A 16,359-nucleotide genomic window follows, 5' to 3' on the forward strand; every position below is an offset into this window, starting at 1 on the left:
CAGGTAATATGACATGAATGTCGTTTTGCGATAGTGACTCTAGTGGGTAGTGCGACATTAATGTCGATATCGTACGCACTATGTATTAAGACTTACTATTAGTCTGTGTTCATTTTTCTATTCAATTAAATGCTTTCTAAAGTAAAAGAACACACATGAGGACTTAAATAACTAAATCTTATACATGTATCTTTTATTTCAACTTGTTTTCGGCGACCGCTATCAAACACCTTTTCTATGTTTTTTTTACTCAGTAAGATACTAAGCCTTTTTCCCCGAATTGATTTTTATGCTTTTAAGTGAACAAAAGAACAAGCTATTGGTCTGTGTTTGTTTTTCAATCCCATTAAATATTTTCTAAAGTAAAAGAACACATGTGAGAACTTGAATAACTACATTTTAGACAACTATCTTTTTATTTCAACTGGTTTTTGGCAATCGTTATTAAACGCCCTTTCTATGTTTTTTTTAATCAGTAAGATACTAGGCCTGTTTCCCCAAAGTGATATTTATGCTTTGCGATCATTGTCGATGCCCTTTCCATGTGCCTTTTTTACTTAGTAAGATCCAAGCATTGATGTTTTTTGAACACAATAAAAACATTTTATAATCATGGCTTCATTTTCCCAACAACCTGCTAGATCAACTCGAAGGGCTCAGATTGTTTTGGCAGAATCTATAGCCGACGACTCAAACAATGACTCAAACTTCTCTGATGTCAATCTGATGATATACCACAAATAGACTGTATGGACTATGGATATGTGCTATGGACTAAGTCTAAACAGTGGCTAATATGCATTACAAAGTGTGGTTCTACTTGTAAAATGCTTTATTTGTAATATAAATACAGAATATGTTTTATTCAACAATATAACATTATCGCAACAACAATCAAATTTTTAAATTTTTTTTTTAAATTTACATGTGTAAGGGTAGTTTAAATAGCTCAGAACAGGCACAAGGGGCGTAAAACTGTTTATAAAATGCCTTGTTATATAATACAGACCTATCGTACAACCGTGGTGTTGCAAAAAAAATATCATTTACATGTACATGTAAATAAGTTTTATTTTTTTTATAATTAATTCACCCAGGGCGATTAGAAATAGGCTCAAAACTCACATGCAAAAAGGTTAAGCTAGTAGGTAGATTGAAAACTAAAAATACTGGAATGATGTTGTATTAAAACACGCGTAAAATCTTTGACTTTTTCTTTAAAAAATTTCAAAAAAAGTTGATTCATCAATATATGGTTAAATTAAAAATTTCAGAAATTTAGCTAACTACACTGTTCTTACATTTTAGGGCAACAAAAATTCGGACACACTGGATATTAGTCAAAATTCGCAAGATGGTACAACCAACATTACAGGGCAAACATAACAACATTCTCACAATGAAGTGCTAAGGTGGGTAGCACCACAGCTATTCCTTGATATGCGGTGTCAATGAGATACTCAATCTATAAGCAAAACTTTTAGCAAGTTTCTTTTTTGAGGTATGAATAATCGGTGAGATATGAACATACATGTATGAATTGGCTTTCAACGACCATGTATGTAGCCAAGAATGTTAAAAGAAACTTTAAGAAAGCAATACTTTTGCTTTCTTCTCATGTGAACTTAAAAAAAATTTTTTTAAAAGATTGGCTAATTTTTTGCGAACGTCATAGTAAAAGCAGCAAACTGAAACTTGATCATAAAAAATTGCAACAAAAATCAAAGTAAACTTACCAAAAGATTTTAACTAAGCTTAATTTGGGTGCTTATTAAATGAAACCTATTTAATGTAAGTTAAAAGTTTTCGCTACATTGCATCACACAAGTTTAGGGTACGTAATTATTTGCTGTCAAGCATTTTTATAACCGTCTTCAGCCTACTGTACCAATATTAAAACTCCATACAGTAGTGAAAATAGTAAAGCTAAGTTTTATTGCAGCTTTTAACAATCAATTGTTTTTTTTTTGTTACGGCTTTCCAACATAGAAGAACTAAATTTTAAAGTTAAAGAAGTATATAGAAGAACAAATTTTTAAAGGCAGAGCAGCGGTGAGTTTCTGAACATGAAATAAGTGATGATTGATGCTTGATGATATCTAGAAAGATTTTATGCAGTCAGGAATTAACTAAGGAGTTATAAAAACTTACATCGTGTTCAAAGTATTATGACACATATATCCAAAAAATGAAAAATCTGATCAAGCATGACATTTTCGCAAGAAAACTTGACTTGGCTTAAAAAAAAACACAAATCTTACAGAATAAAAAAATGAAAGGGCTAAAAACTGGCTACCCTGACCAACTTGGGAAATTATTTTTATTCCTAATACATTCAGAAAGTGTGTATAAAGCATGAATAATATAACAAGCTATGTTGTACTCAACCCCATTATGGAATGCAATCAAAAATTTAATCCATAACATAGTTTTTTGAGTAAGAACAAAAATAAAATTGTTACATAATAAATTTAAGCATAGACACATATGAGGTATCTCTGATGCCTGAAATATTTGAGTTTCTCGCCAATTTAGCATCATACATTGTAAGATTTGACAACTTTTAGGATCGCTAAAATCATATTTCGCATTCATTAGCTTTTTTGATTGAACGTAAATTGTACAATCATGCTTTACAAGATAGTCAAACACTGACTTTCGCTTTGCTTTTGACTGAGAGAGCTTGCTAATATTCACGGCAATTTTTTAATGTTTTGCAGCTAGTCTTTAAATTTCTATGATATATATTTGCTACCACCAATAATGCATTTTTTCATTTAATGAGCATTTTGGGCTTATGTAGCATAGACATGCGTGGTAGCAAAAACAACTCACCAAGAAAATGTCACAACTTTGTTCACAAGTTGGGAAGTAGTTTCACTCTCTAAGGTTGTCGAGTTGCCAGGTTGTCATGAGTAATAACTGTGTGCACAAACCTATGACCTTAGCATGTTTTATGTGCCATAGTAAACCTAGATTGTGATGTTGGTCTGAAAGCACTGAAAGTCATTTTGTATATCTAAAAGTGTGCTACACATTTCAGAAGCAGAATTATTGCAAAAACAAGACAACTGCATGGTTTTTAGACTCAAATTTTATTCAGACTGCAAGGAGGCAATGTCAGTGTAGTTTTTCTAGTGACAAACACATTAATTTAAAAACTATACAGCCTCTTCATCACAGAAAAATCTAATTTTAAGATGCTAGCTATTAAGCTTGTTTTTGAGTTAAAGATAAACAGTCTGACTAGTATTTATTTTAAAACCAGCCTGAATCTTTCACATGCAATCAAAAACTAACATAATATTAAATTGCGACATGAACTAACATTTATGTAGGCCAATACATGCATGAAATGTTGAGCGAGCAATGTATGATATACATGTAGGTGTCGTCAGGCAAATTTCCTTTTGAGAAAACATGAGAACTATATACTCAAGATTTGACACCTGATTTAGCTGTAGAATCGGCGCTTTTTTTGGGCCAAGAAGTTATATAAATGCCTATCATTAATGCAAAAGGCAAAGTTTCTTGTGCTTTTACTAAAAGCTTTTAGAAATGAAAAACAAAAAAGGAATATCACGAAAAAAGTTCACATAGAATTAATGTTGATACAAGTGTTCTGACTATATATTCTGCAGTTTTCAACAATTAAATAAAAATGTAACCTAAAATGTTGTCAGACAAGGCAGAAAAACATTTCAGATTTCCTATTGATACCTTAGCAAGTTTCTGATGACCAAAATAGACGGATTTGACAATTAGCTTTTGTATAGTATTCATTAAAAAAATGTTTCCTTTTGCTACAGTGGTTTAGTAAATAAACTAAACCATAGAGAGTTTTCTCAGAAATAGCGGTAAACTTTGAAAGATTTTAATTAATGAATTTTTATACTTCAAACAGCCTCAAGGTTTCTTCAACGCTAAGTCATAGAAATGATGAAATTGGAACAAATCCAACACACTTCCGCTTTGCAAATAATATGCAAAGGCCATCGCATTGAGACTACTATTTGATATCACAGAACAGATCAATGCCGATGGAATTGAATAGATAATAACCAGTTGACAACTTCCCAATGGAGATAAGAAATTATCACTACTAATCATACTAACACGCAAGTTTATTCCAATTATCATGGTCAATCATGGGTTGCTCATACAACAATACTAAGATAAATCAGCATATATTCATAGCGTTTCTTTATTTGGTAATAAGTGAACCTTCCATTTGTACGTATAAATTCCTACTCTACCAGGGCCGGCACCTTCCTAGGCCTTATTCTTATAGTATAGAAATTTTTTATTTTTTTGAAATAATTTTTGTATTTGTAATCATTGAAGTTATAACTGTATAGCTATTTCAACTTTTGTTAATATTTTGTAATATAATGAGGAAAATAAAGGAATCAGAAAAAAATGCTTCTCCGGATATTCTGCTGAATTATTACACCTAGCATACAAAACATAATGTGAATCACTACTCTGACCTGACAGCGAGTCTGCTTCAACAAGTTATGTTTTCAGGAATTAATCACCAGTCTGAGAAAATTGCTTAAGGGCAGCTACAAAATGTTGAAAGTCTGGTCAAGAAATCAACGCATTGGCATATTCATTGGACGAGGTCAAACCCACATCCAATCAGAGCATGAAAACCCAGTGATTATCTCACCGCAAAAAAATCACAATAGCAAAAAGCTAAAGTTCCAGTTATGCCTTTTTTACGTTAATACAAAGTACTTTATAAAAAGTGCTAAAAATGCACCCATTAAAAACTAACCAGTAGTGCTTACTCTGATTATGTTAGGAAAGTTATCGTACTTTGATTCCTCAAACTTTCATAATACTTTTAATTTTGCTAGACAGTCTATTGTCAACCACTCAACTCCGAGCTTCCTTCAAACTTACTCAAGACATTACTGTGTTCACCACGGCCATACTGATGTCAAGGTTGATAAGGACCTGACACCTGTCTTAGGCTGATGCTAGTTGTTTGATAATGCGCTTTCTCATTTTTGCTTGAATCTACCATTGGTTATGAACAGCTGAAAAATATAACCACGGTTTGGGAAAATCTTTTTTAATGCTTGTTGTTTTACAAGGAAGAAACCAAAAAGCTTCACCAATTTGTATAGCTATTTAGGTCTGATGTAAAACATCCTAACACTGCTGTTTCACCTATCTATTGTTATGTGAATGTATGATTGCTAATTGAAAATGCTCTGTTTAAACCTGCGTTTTAAAACTTGTTATATTTGATTACGGATGTTGTTTGGTCAATTTTCTAACTTGTTTTTCATGCTATGATTTTTTTGACAATATTTTCTAATTGACCTTAGTCAGGCTAACACATTTTTATACATTTATAAGCACACCTAATTGCATAAACATTTTAAATAAAAAAACCTAACCATTTAAAGACTAATCAGTTAGGAAAGGCTTTTCTGAAATGCTATCATTAACCTGGCCAAAGGCAAATTTGTTCACTTGAAGAATCATGCCCAATACAATTTACATCTTTCACAGCTTCAATATTATAGAGATTTAATTTATTCGTACTTAAAAACAGCGAGTTTATCATAGGTGTGTAATATTTCTATCACAAAAAGTTTCCGTATATTTGTTTTAATGAAGCAACCTAAACTTTGCTAAATTTATAAATGTTTTTTGGATGTAAAATTATGATAATATTTAGTGCCAAAATTTGTTGAAAAAATGCAAACATTCATTATTATTACAATAAAAGCTTATTACATTTATATTGCAATGGATAAAGTGTGAAACTTTTTTAAAATAAAACTATTGAGAAAAACCTTATTGAACACTTTTGAAGGCTTTCACTTCCCTCTAAAAAATATTTTATTGCCTAAATGAGCTTGCCAAACATGTTTTTTCTAGGCAGGTTTGTGGAACACGGTGTCAAGAAGAAACCGAACAGGTGGCCTATCCAATTTTTTGGGAAGGAAGTAACTAGTGCAATTGGCTGACTCAGTGGGTGTCTTTGCCACTGCTGCTAAGCTAAGCCCGCCTATTCACTTCAAGCATGCCTTATGCCACATGGGCAGTGTTATGGGATGCCCTCAAAGCCTGACTCGCCCGTGTACCTTGAGTCATTCTTACAACTTTTAAGGCAGGGTTCCAAAGATGTACCAAACTGTCATTATCTTTACTGTGCCCGAAGCTTTATCTGAGAGCTACACTCCCAGTGTTGGTTCTTGAAGTGTCGCATTAATGAGGGAAAATGACCAGAAACTTTACCTTTCAGTTGCATCAGCGAGTTTTGGATGCTCTATTAGTCGATTCTTTTCCCACTGATTCCTTACATGCTTTTTGCTAGGCAACCTGGCCGAGCTTGGTTTTAGCAGGCCAACATGTCGTGCCTATGTTTGTGCAATCTGGGCTCCAAATCCTCCAGGCCGGATAAAAGTTCTGGGGAAAAACTGTAGGAGTCTATTCTATTGTCAGCCGGTCAGGGTCAAACTGGTCTTCTTTCGCTCTCGATGTTCACACCAGTGCTTCCAGGCTGTAACTCCCCAGTCAGATCTCCGCGGTAGAGCCAGCCGTTACGCCGGGGCTTTCGACACATGGTAAACTGTTTTTTTTTTAGTTAGAGGAATAAAAGTTTGGGCCTTCATGAAACCAATATTTGACATTACTGTGGCGGCCCATTGCTGTTTCTGAAATCTACTGACTTTTAAAGACAGGGCTGCCACATATAACCGATGGCCCTACCGCCAAAACACTGTATATGCTTTCGCTCCTCCCTCTCTTGGAGCCAGTCCCTTTCTTGTTGAGGCTGCTGCACTTGTTTCTTCAGCTGCTGTTCAAGCCAAAGAAACCAACCCACTCCATAGTCCTGCACCATTGCTGCTTGTTTTTCCAGCACTTTATCCAAAGTCCCGACATTTGTCGACCTTCTGCCTTTGGGCTTAATCTGCGTCAGCTTTGTTTCAGTGAGCACAGCCTCCATTACAGTGGTTGTGGATATGGCCAGAAAGTGCCGCTGCAGGCTGGTTTAGTTGTCAAACTACAACACCACTCTTTTGCCATGCCGGCTCTTTAGCAAACCAGTAGCTCGCCTTATGCTATCAGAACCAGCCTTTCTACTCAGCAACTGTGCTCTTGAATGAAGGATGCGGTGGCCCAGTTCAGGCTGCTCAGCTTTTTACGAGCTAGTCTGGGCAAGAAGCTGAACCAGGCGTGAACCACATAGAAATTGACTTTCAGGTGTTTAGGCTATATGCTGTACTCGGTCTTTTCCTTCAAAGCCAGCTGCAGATGCAATAGGACAGGTTCCTTGATTCATGGTTTAACCCATGGCTACCTTCTGGAACCAGCTAAAGTACTCAATGTGTTCATTTCCAGAATACTGAGGTGTCTTAAACTGAAGGACTGAGACATGAAACTAAGGAGCCAAAGCCAGTTGTTCAAGGACCTCACACAGCTTGTCTATATTATGGTCCACACTCTTTTAGCAACGGCCATCTTTATTTTAGCAAATCAGCAAAAATCTCAAGACGGAACTGTTTATGCAACATGGCTTACCAAGCTCAGAAAAAATATTTCTTTTTACTGGACAAAACTCACCAATATTTTGGTGGTGTTGCTCACACAACACACCCTACCAAGTTCAGAAAAACGCCTTTTTTAACTATTCACTCAAACAGTGCTCTCCAACTGTCAGGAGACAGTGATGCTGTCTCCAGCACACAATTGCCAAGAGTAAAAACTGCTCTTGTTTTTTAACTTGATTTTGTCGCGCCGGAATCCTTAAATTCTACTGCTACCACCAGTTTAAAGAAAACTACCGATTTCTTGTAATCTCCACAGGGTACCCAACAAAAAAACATCAAGTGATAAGGGTCAATGAAATATATATTTAGTAACCCTTTGAACCCTGGTCCTATTTTTCAATGCATGTCACTAACCCTGATCAATCTGTCCAATGATCCAAGGTTTTTAAACATTTATTAAATATATTTAAAAGTGCTCATACTACCATGGTATTTGGTAAAGCACATGTAAAAAGTTGAGCCACCTACAGCAAAAGTCATCAAGGAGAAAAGACAGTACATCACCATTATTCGATTTAAAAGTATACAAGTTTGCAAGATTTCATAGAAATTATAGAAACTTTTGCAATATCATCATATCCATTGGGCACTAGTCTATCATCATTTCATAACTTGAACTATACTGAAAACTTATAATTAGTACCATAAATTTCTTTATTTGCATCACAATCTTTTATAATCTACCAGCAAACGAGTCAATTTGATTTTTTCGCAATATCATTTCAATAAAATTAGTTATTAAAACAAAGTAAGGGAGAAAGATATTTCAAAGCTGTTACAAATGGAATTGAAACTTCTGATCTAAGATCCTGAACAAAAATTCATTTGATCACTTAGAAAGATCGTTTTTTAAACAAAGTCATGTATATTCTGGAAAACTGGTTTTAGGGATTTTGACACACCCTATGTATTGCCAAAAAAACGACCGTCAGGTTTCAAATGTTTAAATAAATTTTAAGTTTCCATGCATGACACGCAATAGACAAAATTTAACTCATGCAGGTAGGGTGCATTCACCGCTTAACTAAATATACCAAATCATCAGAGTTTCATACTTTTACATGTACTTTACTTATTAGTTTGGCCCATTTTTCTTTGTTCTTTGCTTGTTTTCCCTTTCACATCGGTTTTAGTTTTTTTTCAGTGTCTTGGTTTTTTCTCGGTAGCCCACTGCCCTAACAATGGTTGGGACTTCCTTGGTGTCTCGAAGGAAATAATTTAGAACCAAGAGGCCCATCTCTACAGCCCTGGCCACGATGCTTTGCCGTAACAGCTGGTATGATAAGTCATGACTATATACCAGGTGTTAGCAAAGTTTTTCCTCAAATGGCCAATATTCAAAGTTGCTAGATTTTTGGGAGCTGCATATTATGTGTATTACGGTATAGCATTTTATAACAATAATAAAAGTTTGGTAGGTGTAAATTAATTAAATTTATGTATTAGAACAATTTTACGATAGCATTGAATAATGTTGAAGTAAGCCTAAAGAGCTTTGTATAACTTGGAGTTAAGTGAGATACAGTGAGAATTGTTTTTTGCTGCTTATCGTATCTTGGTAATCTGGCTTTCTACTGCAGTATGCTATTCTTAGGAGCTGATACAAATAATTTTGAGTCAAAGTAGATCTCCACTTGCTCTTGATATTCTTCATGTATGAAAATGGTGATTCACGCACTCACGCGCGCACGCATACACGCGCGCGCACACACACACACATGCACAAGCCCACGCACACGCAAATGTGCACACACACATATACACACAGACAAACATATATATATATATATATATATATATATATATATATATATATATATATATATATATATATATATATATATGCATATATATGTGTATATATAAATATATATATAAATATCTATATTACGACCTTTACATATATATATATATATATATATATATATATGTATATATATATATGTATATATATATATATATATATATATATATACATGTATAGGGTAAGGTCAACGAAAATGACCGCGCTAAGATCCTCTGGTCTTCTACATCCAGACGGACAAGCATGTCCTAGCAGCCCAACCAGATATAGTGGTGGTGGACAAGGAGAACAAAATGTTTACTATAATAGATATACATGTTGCAGTACCCAATGACTACAATATAGCAAGCAAAGAAAAAAAAGTTGAGAAATATCTCCCTCTTGGAGATGAGATTGAAAGATACTGGGATGTAAGAACAACTGTAATCCCAGTAGTCATTGAGGCACTGGGCGCAATAACACCGGCACATAAAATGTGGCTTGCCCAAATACCAACAGCAATCAACTGAGGTAAGTTGCAGAAAAGTGCGCTACTGGGAACAGCTAATATCTTGAGGCGAGTGCTCAAACTCCCAGGTCTCTGGTAGGAGACTCGAGTTAGAGCAGAAAACTACTAGCCATATGGGTTAACCGGGGTGAGTAAACAATAAATACATATGTTTATAATAGATAATACATAATCTCGCGACCAAAAAGAGTGAAGCAAATGGTTGGGGGATTTATGATAACTGCACATGTGCACACAACTCCTGAAAGTTATTCATTAACGGCCATTGCAAACCCTTGTACTAAAATCTCACCAACAAATTTAACAATTTTTGTGCAGAGTCGTTTAAATATTATAACGATACGAAACACATACAAACCTTTTTAAATATGTTACCAAGTCTTTGAATGGCTACCGCAAATCCCTGAAACTAATCTCATCTTAACTAACTCATCTAATCAGAATATACATAAATAGACAGATTAATTTGGTTAGAAATCGCCACAAAACGCTTGAAAAGCTTGGTTTATTAATAGTTATGACTGGCCTACGATACGCCAATAAAGCCGTGCGACAGATAGTAGAACTATTTAGCAGTGCGCATTTCACTAGAAAAACGTGCTCATTTTACCAGTCTCTATAATTGTTTAATTGCCAAGAAGGTTCGTGTAATTAACATAGACTGTTTGAGGCGTAGACCGATCTACAGGTACAAAAATGTGGTACACAGTTTATCAGCCTACGTTTTTGTCCATTAACCAAAGGATTTTCAAATTATCTAGAACATCAGCCAGATTTCTTTACATCTTATCTACAAGGTAGGGCGTTACTACAATGCCTCTTTATGACAAGAATATTTCTTTATTTCACTCCAGTTTGCATAAAACTTCCAGACGCGTGAATGCCAACGCTGGCTTTCTGTTACATATCGCTATCAAAAGCGTTCTACATTCACAACACAACCAACTTTCAAACTGTATATTACACGGCAGCTTGCCATTTTACTATTGCATTTCAGAGATATAATAAACATATTTCTTTATTGTTGTTGTTAGTTAAATTACGTACAGTAGGTTAGGTCTACAGCTTGAATTAATATTTGTTTTATTATTGTTAAACATAGGTTTGAGATAGTTAAATATTTATTTTATTAATATTTATTTCTGTTACATATCGTTGTCAAAACCGTTCTGCATTCAACACAACCAATTTTCAATTTGTATATTACAATATATTTTACTATTTATATTGCATTTCAGAGATATAATAAACATATTTCATTATTGCTGTTGTAAGTTAACTTACGCACAATGTTTTAGGTCTACAGCTTGAATTAATATTTATTTTAACTAACAACCAAAATTCAAATTGTATATTGCACGTCAGCTTACCATTTGACTTTTAATATTGCATTTCAATATAATAAGAGATAGTATAAACATATTTCATTATTGCTGTTGCTAGCTAAATTACGTACAGTAGGTTAGGTCTACAGCGTGAATCAATATTTATTTTATTATTGTAAAACATAAGTTTGAGTAAATCAAATCATAAATCAATGACTTACGTTTTAACAACTTTTCTAGGGAGCGCATCACTCGATTAGTTACCAATGACCAAATCTTACAACGCAAAAGAGAGGAGACTAGACTGGGCAACCTTTAACAGACACTGTATACCTATAACATATATTGTAATGTAATTAATTTACCAATTACTCATATACCTGGTTTTAACCCAACTTTACCTTCAAAATAAATTCTTAATTGCGCCTTTTTAGAGTCGTGCTCCCTCAAATCTATTTTATATCATCTCAAGCAAGTCTCATTTACACTTTGCTCTGTCAATTCCTGATGAGAACTACTTTTTCAACAACCAACAGTAGCCTTTCTTTTTTCCATTATTACTTAGGTCGTGGGCTGTATGACAGTGGGATTTCTAGTATATATATTTATATACATATATATATATATAGATATATATATTTATATATATATATATATATATATACATCTACACATATAAAAAACACAGTGTGCAATGATTTTCCTAGTTGAGCAAACTGTGGATATTCTGCCTTTGTTGAATTTTTTAAGTAGAAGCACTCCTCTATTTCATCTATATTTGTATCTTTGAGGTTACACAACTCCAAAGGCAGTGATGAGACATTAACACTCTCCAATGGCCACTGAGTAACCAATTCTTTATTGGGCTTTGCTTTATGATATGTTTTTATTAGTTGTATGATGTGTTTAAAAGATTGAAACTGACCAAATCGATTGTTAAACTCTTGTTGAAGCTTTTCTATGAAGCGAGTGTAATCAATTGTACAAGAGGCAATTTTTTCATCCTTATCTAAAAATGTTTTAAGAGTAGGAAATTGAAGCATAACACTTTGCACATCCACCAGAAATAACTCCAATTTATGAGAAAAAGCATGAACAGCTGGTAGTGTATCAATGATAGTCTTTTTTTTTCCTTTGAAGCTTGAGGTTCGGACATTCAAATGGCCACAATAGGAAGGCAAGGTCACTCATGTCCTTCAAAGAGCTCATCATATCTTGAAACTGTTTGGCATTCAGGCTTGCGCGTGTATTTAAAAATGAGGTTAGCTCTTGATGGACACTCCACAACTCTGACCGAGGACTTCCCTTACTCTTCCTCTTCATAAATTTACCTCCCACATTAGTTGGTAAAATTGACTATTGGGTTTTTTATTGACTAAAATGGTTTGGTGGATGAGGCAATGAAATGCTCGCATTGATGGCATATCCTTCTTCAATCTAGCTATAGCACCTTGCTCTCCTCCAGCCAAGGCTTGGGTGCCATTTATTGCGACATATATGCATTTGTGGAGAGATATATTTATTATATCAAGTCTTTTAGGGAGGGCATCATAGATATCCTGGTCGGTGGTTTCTCCTTCTAATCCAACCAAGATAACAAGCTCCTCCTTCATTTCCTCACTACGAAAGAATATGGAGCACAGGGTATAGGACTAAATCATACCACTATGCTTTATAAAAAACATGCTGATGCTTTAAAAAGAATAAGATAGTATAAATGTTTGGGTTAGTCACTTTGAAACAAAAATCATAATATAAGTGCATCCTTTTCTACTTGGAGTTGTTTTCTCTTTTGACAGTCTCTTAAAATGCACTTGTATGACTTCAGCTTGCAACCGTGTGGTAAAAATAACATTACCGGTTGCTAGTGTATTAACACACAGTAGCCTACATATCTTACAAAAACTGCTTATTGAGCTACATCCTTTATATCAGTTGGTTCATCAATAGCGATTGAAAGGTAACCTACCCAGTCTATATGGGTTCAAAGTCGAAATAATAATTAATGGTTTTAGTTCTAACAGTAGAAGTTTTCCTAGCAAGTCGTATTGCCTCTAACTTACTAATCACATCACGCTTATCTTGAAAGAGTGTTTGCATAGCCTCAATCATGCATTATTTTACAATCTCAGCATGAGAATAAGGAAGCAGTGCTTCTGCTAGAGTCTTTGACACTCGTAGAAAAGCTTGCGTAGCTTGTTTACAAGTGACTGCAAAATATGCTAGCATAGTTTTTGAAGAAATTAGTGATTTTTGAAGTTTATCTAGTTTTTGATGTCTAGCTACAGATCCGAGTGGAAATGCAGTATGTAGTAAACTTTCTGTGTTTCGTCTCATGGTGTTGTTCGACGTTTGTCTACAGGTTAGCAGAGATCAATTTCTGGCACAATAGGCATTGTGGTTTGCTATGCCTAAAGATGAACATATTATTCAGGGTCCACTCAACTTGGAGTTCTTCTGTAGATTGGTTTCTATCTTGTTTACTATGTGAGGATCCGATAGTATTTCTGAAAATGGTTCGTTTTGTTGAAGATGTCATTGCTACCCTCTCTGCATTAACTGGCTAAATTGCAAATGACATGTTCAACCAAGACACAGCAACTTATATAAGCCAGCATTGAGAAATCCTGATGAAAAGACTTCCTGATGAAAAATTATTGAGCGTTCTAATTTTATCATCATTAGATCAGCATCAAAAGAGCCTCATGTGCATGATGTCATGAATTATGCCTCATGATGCAATTGGTGTATATGATGCAGTAATAGTGCACTTTTAGATAAGCCCAAGATGTCACAATGCCTTTAGTTTGTACAGTATAATATAAAGATATATTTAATATACGTCAAAAATATTTGAATTTTCAGACTTAAAAGAGACGCAACAAAATTTGCAAATAGCCACACTTTGCCCACCCCTGCTATATACTAAAGTGAGACTGTACACCAACCTTAATAAAACATGTAGGGAAAACCTAGATTTCAATTTGAAACTGAGACTTTTTTGAGAAATTGATTTCAATTAGAGCTTCAAATCCATATAAAAAGTAAGTCTACTAATATATCAATAAACCTTGTTGAGTTTTGCATCTTAATTTTCAAAAATGCTTTTGGCTTCAAGCAATAAAACCTGAAGATCATAAAAACTTTGGACAACAAACCAGCCTAAACTCATCTCAGCAAGATAAAAAGTAGTAGATTTTTACGCCGGGTAATAACTAGAGCCCTGAGTACGTACTTGTTGTGTGACAACTCACACATATTTCTTTTTCAAAAGACAGGGTTACATTTCAATCAACAGATGCAAGGGAATATATTTAATGTAAATTCACTACCCTGTATTTTCATTTATGAAAAATTGCTGCATTAACTGCCGAGTGGATGATTTTACATAAAATATTTTCAAAATTTGAATGGATAAGCAACTAAAGCATTTAGTTAGGTATAGCTAACAACTATTATCTACTGAGCTATGATTTTTTCCCTGCATATTCAGATATGCAATCTTTTGCATCTTTAGTGTAGTGGCTTTTAATTCTGATGGCTTGGTTCAATTTCTGTGCATGATAAACTTTGTCCAACGCTTTTAGTGTGTTTACAGAAAAACGAATGTGGCTTTTATTATCGTAAAGAATATAAAAGATGTTAGTTGATAAGCAACTATTTGATAAGCTTTAACCGCAACCAAGTTTTGTCAATTTTAATCTTGAAACATCCTGGAACTCGAGTCCCATCAAACATCAAATGCAAATGATAAAAAAACCAAAAAATTCCCAGATGAAGCATAAGAAAGTGTTGCAGAAGCTCATCTCTTAAATCTAAGCTATGATTTCTCAGCTATTTGTATGTGAGTTCTAATAACCAGTAGATAAACCTTTATTGTTACGCATTTGTGTGTTTTTGGTTACATTAACGATATGCATTTATACATGTATATAATATGGTAATGTTTCAGTCTCAAATGTTGCTAGACTGAAACATTGCAACTATATCTGTCATAATCGCACATTTGCTTCATATGTGCAAATATGTGTTTCAGCCGTGATCAAATGTTTGTTGTTTTGAATCTTGTAATATCCGGACAGTCATATCACCTCAAAAGTCAAAGATTATCGCAAAGGATAGGAAATATCAAAACTTATTGATAGAATATTATAAATTTTTGTGTAAGTAAATCTTTTAAACTGAATGAGTGAATCCTGAGCTAATTCCACAAACGTTCTAAGTAGCATTACATAAACCTTAAACAAGACATATCACTGTGCTTTTGGTTACATTAATTATATGCTTTTGTATATGTATATATGCTTTGAAATGCCATTGAAACTTTAATAAAGTCTTTCTCTTGGCTATTTTTGTCAATGAGAAAACACATCTGCCAACGTATTTTGCTATCTGTGAATCATATTTGTTTTGCAATCTGTCCTATTCGCTTATGGACCTATAAATAAGAGCTTGCGCTTTAGCTTATTGGTCGATTGCGACTGAAGAAGTTGACATCTGCTATCAGCTTAGCAATGAACTAAGCGCGAAGCCAAATATGACAAACATATTCAAACATGTTTAGCCATTATTGCCACTAGCTTGCAGTCCTAACTAGTTATCATGTTAGTCACAGCTTCTAAACATTGAACTATCTATATTGTAAAGGACTGACTCCGGTAGCTGAGTCAGCTTTACTTCACTAACAAGAGAGACGCAACGTGAGCTACTGGTCTGCCTTATCCGAGGCCTGACTGACACGCCAAGAGTAGTCAAGTCAGTCCAAGATAAGTACCTGGTAGTCAGGCTTACTCCGAAACCAAATCCCGGCCTGCCCTCTAGGTCCCTATATCAGGCTAGTCTGGATCGACTAGCGGCTTACCCTAAGACTTGATTTCTTATGCTATGGCACACCCGATCAAGTCTAGACAAAGCTGTGGATCAATCGCTAGCCTTATAGAGCAACCCTGGTAGTTCCATCTGATGGTTACAATGGGCCTGCTTGTGCAATCGTTGAGCCAACCAGGCAAGCGTCAATATAATCAGTTATGCGAGTATAGTCGTGTTATTTACGATAGATTTAGCAACATGCATATACCAGATCGAGTGATATCAAGCACACCAGTGCACTCGTGCGCTGGCTTTATATAGCGGTCTAACTTTGCCCAC

Source organism: Watersipora subatra, chromosome 5 (assembly GCF_963576615.1).
Source record: "Watersipora subatra chromosome 5, tzWatSuba1.1, whole genome shotgun sequence".
Lineage (NCBI taxonomy): Eukaryota > Metazoa > Bryozoa > Gymnolaemata > Cheilostomatida > Watersiporidae > Watersipora > Watersipora subatra.